The 6842-nt window shown below is 36.5% G+C and overlaps 1 non-coding gene across 1 annotated transcript; it reads left to right on the top strand.

Annotated features, from left to right (window-relative positions):
• The first annotated feature begins 1864 nt into the window (after nt 1-1864).
• On the top strand, nt 1865-1972 carry LOC148545713 (small nucleolar RNA R71). Its single transcript, XR_015900536.1, has one exon. It is a non-coding gene; the product is annotated as a small nucleolar RNA R71 (small nucleolar RNA).
• The last annotated feature ends 4870 nt before the right edge of the window (nt 1973-6842 follow it).

The following is a 6842-nucleotide window of genomic DNA, read 5'->3' on the forward strand; positions in this document are numbered from 1 at the left end:
GGCGTTTAAACGCCAATAAGTTCTTCCTCCAGGGTGAGCTCTTTTTAAAGCTATTTTTCATTTTGTTTTTGATTTTTCAGTAGTTTTTGTGACTCCACATGATCATCAACCTAATAAAACACGAAATAACAATAAAAATAAAATAGATATAATTAAATAACATTGGGTTGCCTCTTAACAAGTGCTTCTTTAATGTCAATAGCTTGACAGTGAGCTCTCATGGAGCCTCACAGATGTTCAAAGAATTGTTGGAACCTCCCAACACCAAACTTAGAGTTTGAATATGGGGGTTCAATACCAAACTTAGAGTTTGGTTGTGGCCTCTCAACACCAAACTTAAAGTTTGACTGTGGGGGCTTGGGTTAACTCTGTAGTGAGAGAAGCTTTTCATGCTTACTCTCCATGGTTATAGAAGCAGATCCTTGAGTTTTAAACACAAGGTTGTCCTCATTCAGTTGAAGGACCAATTCTCCTCTGTCCACATCAATCACAGCTCTTGTTGTGGCTAGGAAGGGTCTTCCAAGGATGATGGATTCATCCTCATCCTTCCTAGTGTCTAGGATTATGAAATCAGCAGGGATGTAAAGGCCTTCAACCTTTACTAACACGTCCTCTACTTGTCCATAAGCCTATTTTCTTGAGTTGTTTGCCATCTCTAATGAGATTCTGGCAGCTTGCACCTCAAAGATCCCAAGTTTTTCCATTACAGAGAGTGGCATTAAGTTTATTCCTGATCCCAGGTCACACAGAGCCTTCTCAAAGGTCATGGTGCCTATATTACAGGGAATTAGGAATTTACCAGGATCTTGTTTCTTTTGAGGTAATTTATGCCTATCTAATGCATTCAATTCATTGGTGAGCAAGGGAGGTTCATCTTCCTAAGTCTCATTACCAAATAATTTGGAATTAAGCTTCATGATTGCACCAAGGTATTTAGCAACTTGCTCTTCAGTAATGTCTTCATCCTCTTCATAGAATGAATACTCATCAGAGCTTATGAAGGGCAAAAGGAGGTTTAATAGAATCTCTATGGTCTCTAGATGAGCCTCAGATTCCTTTGGTTCCTCAAAGAGAAACTCCTTATTGGTCACTGAGCATTCCAGGAGGTCTTCCTCACTAGGATTAACGTCCTCCTCCTCCTCTCTGGGTTCGGCCACACCAAGTAAGGTAATGGCCTTGCACATTCTTTTTGGATTCTCTTCTGTATTGCTTGGGAGAGTACTAGGAGGAGTTTTAGTGACTCTTTTACTCAGCTGGCCCACTTGTGCCTCCAAAGTTCTAATGGAGGACCTTGTTTCATTCATGAAACTTAAAGTGGCCTTAGATAGATCAGAGACTATATTTGCTAAGCTAGATGAATTCTGCTCAGAATTCTCTGTCTGTTGCTGAGTGGATGATGGAAAAGGCTTGCTATTGCTAAACCTGTTTCTTCCACCATTATTAAAGCCTTGTTATAGGTGTTTCCATAGGGTTCACCCATGTAATTCACTTCTGCTATTGCAGGGTTCTCAGGATCATAAGCTTCTTCTTTAGAAGATGCCTCTTGAGTACTGTTAGATGCAGCTTGCAATCCATTCAGACTCTGAGAAATCATATTGACTTGTTGAGTCAATATTTTATTCTGAGCCAATATGGCATTCAGAGTATCAATTTCAAGAACTCCCTTCCTTTGAGGCATCCCATTACTCACAGGATTCCTTTCAGAAGTGTACATGAACTGGTTATTTGCAACCATGTCAATGAGTTCCTGAGCTTCTGCAAGTGTTTTCTTTAGGTGAATGGATCCACCTGCAGAATGGTCCAATAACATCTTTGATAATTCAGACAGACCATTATAGAATATATCCAGGATGGTCCATTCTAAAAGCATGTCAGAAGGACACTTTTTGGTCAGTTACTTATATCTCTCCCAAGCTTCAAAGAGGGATTCACCTTCTTTCTGTTTGAAGGTTTGAACATCCACTCTAAGCTTGCTAAGCTTTTGAGGAGGAAAGAACTTGGCTAAGAAAGCCGTGACCAGCTTATCCCAAGAGTTCAGGCTATCCTTAGGTTGAGAGTCCAACCATATTCTAGCTCTATCTCTTACAGCAAACGGAAAAAGCATAAGCCTGTAGACCTCGGGATCAACCCCATTGATCTTAACAGTATCACAGATTTGCAAGAATAGAACTGAAAAGGATCTTCTGATGGAAGTCCATGAAACTTGCAATTCTGTTGTATGAGAGAAACTAATTGAGGCTTTAGCTCAAAATTGTTTGCTCCAATGGCAGGGATTGAGATGCTTCTTCCATGTAAGTTGGAATTTGGTGCAGTAAAGTCACCAAGCATCTTCCTTGCATTGTTATTATTTTTGGCCATCTCTACTTCTTTTTCGTAAATTTCAGTAAAGTCTTCTTCAGAGTGTTGTGTTTTAGCTTCTCTTAGCTTCCTCTTCAGAGTCCTTTCAGGTTCCGGATCAGCTTCAACAAGAATGTTCTTGTCCTTTCTCCTGCTCATATGAAAAAGAAGGGAACAGAAAATAATAGGGATCCTCTTTGCCACAGTAGAGAGGTTCCTTTATGTGAGTAGAAGAGAAGAAAAAGAATTCGAACACAGAAAGAGGGAGAGGGTTCAAATTTTTAAGATGAAGAGAAGTGTTATTAGATAAATAAAATAATTAGAAAGAGATGAGGAGGAGAGAATTCGAAAATAAAATAAAATAAAAATATTTTTGTTTTTAATTTAAAATTAAAGTTGAAATTCGAAAATTAAGAAGACAAATAAAATTAAATCAAATTAAAATTTAAAATAAATAGTTAATTAAAAAGGAATTTTAAAAAAGAGGGGAGGGGTTTTCTAAAATAAAAGAGAGAAAATTAGTTAGGTAGTTTTGAAAAAGATAAGAATTAAACAAAAAGATAGGATTAATTTGAAAAAGATTTGAAAATCAGTTTTTGAAAACATAAGAAGTTAGAAAAGATTTTGAAATTGATTTTGAAAAAGATGTGATTGAAACTTATTTTCAAAAAGATTTGAAAAAGAAATTTAAAAAGATTTGATTTTGATAATTAAAGTTGGTTACTTGACTAACAAGAAACAAAAAGATATGATTTTAAAATTTAAAGATTGAACCTTTCTTACTAGGCAAGTAACAAACTTAAAATTTTTGAATCAATCACATTAATTGTTAGCATTAAATTCGAAAATATGAAATGGAAATAAGAAAAAGATTTTGAAAATAAATTTTGAAATTTTCAAAATTATAAAAAAAATGAAAAAGATTTGATTTTTGAAAAAGATTTGAAAAAGATAGAATTTTTAAATTGAAAATTTGATTTGACTCATAAGAAACAACTAGATTTTAAAAATTTTTGAAAAAGTCAACTCAAATATTCGAATTTTATGAGAAGAAAAAGGGAAAGATATTTTTTTTGATTTTTGAATTTTTAATGATGAAAGAGAAAAACAACAAAAAGACTCAAAACATGAAAATTTTGAATCAAAACACATGATGCATGCAAGAATACTTTGAATGTCAAGATGAAAACCAAGAACACTTTGAATGTCAAGATGAACACCAAAAACTTATTTTTGAAAATTTTTAAGAAAAGAAAAACATGCAAGACACCAAACTTAGAAATTTTCAAACTTTAGACACTAACAAATTGAAAATGCATATGAAAAACAAGAAAAGATACCAAACAAGAAAATGCAAAGATCAAACAAGGAAATTCATCAAGAACAACTTGAAGATCATGAAGAACAAGAAAGAAACTCAATGCATGTGTTCTTCGAAAATTTAAGAAAAATTAAAAAGATGCAATTGACACCAAACTTAAAATTTGACACAAGACTCAAATAAGAAACACAATATTTTTGGTTTTTATGATTTTATTAAATTTTTTTTTTGTTTTTTTCAAAAATTATTTTTGGAAAAATGAAAAAGAAGAAAATTTTTTTTGTATTTTTTTTGAAAATAAGAAATAAAAAGCTTAAAAATAAAATAAAATTACCTAATCTGAGCAACAAGATGAACCGTCAGTTGTCCAAACTCGAACAATCCCCCGCAACGGCGCCAAAAACTTGGTGCACGAAATTGTGATTGTTCATTCCTTGGTATCGGCGCTGAAAACTTTATACGCACGTTCTTAATCTAAATTCTTTGTCAAAACTTCGCACAACTAACCAGCAAGTGCACTGGGTCGTCCAAGTAATAAACCTTACGTGAGTAAGGGTCGATCCCACGGAGATTGTCTACTTGAAGCAAGCTATGGTCACTTTGTAAATGTCAGTCAGGCAGATTCAAATGGTTATATAGTTTTAATAATTAAAAGATAAATAAAACGTAAAATAGGATAGAGATACTTATGTAATTCATTGGTGAGAATTTCAGATAAGCGTATGGAAGTGCTTTTATTCCTTCTGAACCTCTGTTTTCCTATTGCTTTCATCCAATCCTTTATATTCCTTTCCATGGCAAGCTGTATGTTGGGCATCACCGTTGTTAATGGCTACATCCCGTCCTCTCAGTGAAAATGGTCCAAAATGCACTGTCACCGCACGGCTAATCATCTGTCGGTTCTCGATCATACTGGAATAGGATTCAGTAATCCTTTTGCGTCTGTCACTACGCCGAGCACTCGCGAGTTTGAAGCTCGTCACAGCCATCCCTTCCTATATCCTACTCGAAATACCACAGACAAGGTTTAGACTTTCCGGATCTCAAGAATGGCTGCCAATAATTCTAGCCTATACCACGAAGACTCTAATCGTAAATCAGGAGGCTAAGAGATATGCATTCAAGCTTGCTTTCATGTAGAACGGAAGTGTTTGTCAGGCACACGTTCATTGGTGAGAATGGTGATGAGCGTCACATAATCATCACATTCATCATGTTCTTGTGTGCGAATGAATATCTTAGAGAAGAAATAGGCTTCAATTGAATAGAAAAACAATAGTACTTTGCATTAATTCATGAGGAACAGCAGAGCTCCACACCTTAATCTATGGTGTGTAGAAACTCTACCGTTGAAAATACATAAGTGATAATGGTCCAGGCATGGCCGAATGGCCAGCCTCCCAAAGAGGGTTTGATGAGCGGATATTTTATACGCTTTTTGGGGTTAATTTCATGTAGTTTTGAGTATGTTTTAGTTAGTTCTTAGTCTATTTTCACTAGTTTTTAGGAAAAATTCATATTTCTGGACTTTACTTTGAGTTGTGTGCTTTTCTGTAATTTCAGGTATTTTTCTGGCTGAAATTGAAGGAGCTGAGCAAAAATCTGATTCAGGCTGAAAAAGGACTGCTGATGCTGTTGGATTCTGACCTCCCTGCACTCAAATGGATTTTCGGGAGCTACAGAACTCAAAATGGCATGCTTCCAATTTCGTTGGAAAGTAGACATCCAGGGCTTTCCAGCAATATATAATAGTTCATACTTTGCACAAGGATAGACGATGTAAACTTCCGTTCAACGCCAGTTCTCTGCCCAATTCTGGCGTCCAGCGCCAGAAAAGGGTCAAAAGCTGGAGTTGAACGCCCAAACTGGCATAAAAACTGGCGTTCAACTCCACAAATGGCCTTTGCACGTGAATTGCTTAAGTCTCAGTCCAGCACACACCAAGTGGGCCCTAGAAGTGGATCTCTGCATCATCTATCATAGTCCACTCATATTTTGTAACCCTAGGCTACTAGTTTAGTATTTAAACAACTTTTAGAGACTTATTTTGATCTCAGGACATTTTAGATCTAAACTTTGTATTCTCTGACGGCATGAGTCTCTAAACCCCATTGTTGGGGGTGAGGAGCTCTGCTGTGTCTCGATGAATTAATGCAAGTATTTCTATTTTCCATTCAAACACGCTTGTTCCTATCTAAGATGTTCATTCGCGCTTAACTGTGATGGAGGTGATGATCTGTGACACTCATCACCTTCCTCAAATCATGAACGTGTGCCTGACAACCACCTCCGTTCTATACACGATTGAATGAGTATCTCTCAGATTCCTTAATCAGAATCTCCGTGGTATAAGCTAGAACTGATGGCGGCATTCATGAGAATCCGGAAAGTCTAAACCTTGTCTGTGGTATTCCGAGTAGGATTCAAGGATTGAATGACTGTGACGAGCTTCAAACTCCTGAAGGCTGCACGTTAGTGACAGACGCAAAAGGATAGTAAATCCTATTCCAACCGGATCGAGAACCAACCGGTGATTAGCCGTGCTGTGACAGAGCACGTGACCGTAGTTTTCACTGGAAGGATGGAAGGTAGCCATTGACAACGGTGATCCACCAACACACAGCTTGCCATAGGAGGACGTGCATGCTTGAACAAGAAGACAGAGGAAAGCAGAGATTCAGAAGACAAAGAATCTCCAAAACTCCAACATATTCTCCATTACTGCATAACAAGTAACCTTCAATCCATGCTCTATTGTTTATTTGCAATTCAACTGATAAACATAATCGACTTCCTGACTAAGATTTACAAGATAACCATAGATTGCTCCAAACCAACAATCTCCGTGGGATTCGACCCTTACTCACATGAGGTATTACTTGGACGACCCAGTGCACTTGCTGGTCAGTGGTACGAGTTGTGAGAAGTGTGATTCACAATTCGTGCACCAAGTTTTTGGTGCCGTTGCCGGGGATTGTTCGTGTTTGAACAACTGACGGATTATTTTGTTGCTTAGATTAGGAAAAATTTCTTTTTTTGTTTAGAGTCTCTTATTATTGTCGTGTTAAAATTTTAGAATCCTTATTTTCTTTTTAAAAATAGTTTTCAAAAATAATTTCTCTATTAGATCCTGTGCCAAACTTTAAGTTTGGTGTTTTCTTGTTGATTTTTCTTAAAACTTTCG

This window comes from Arachis ipaensis, chromosome B9, assembly GCF_059453495.1.
Source record: "Arachis ipaensis isolate K30076 ecotype BB chromosome B9, ASM5945349v1, whole genome shotgun sequence".
Lineage (NCBI taxonomy): Eukaryota > Viridiplantae > Streptophyta > Magnoliopsida > Fabales > Fabaceae > Arachis > Arachis ipaensis.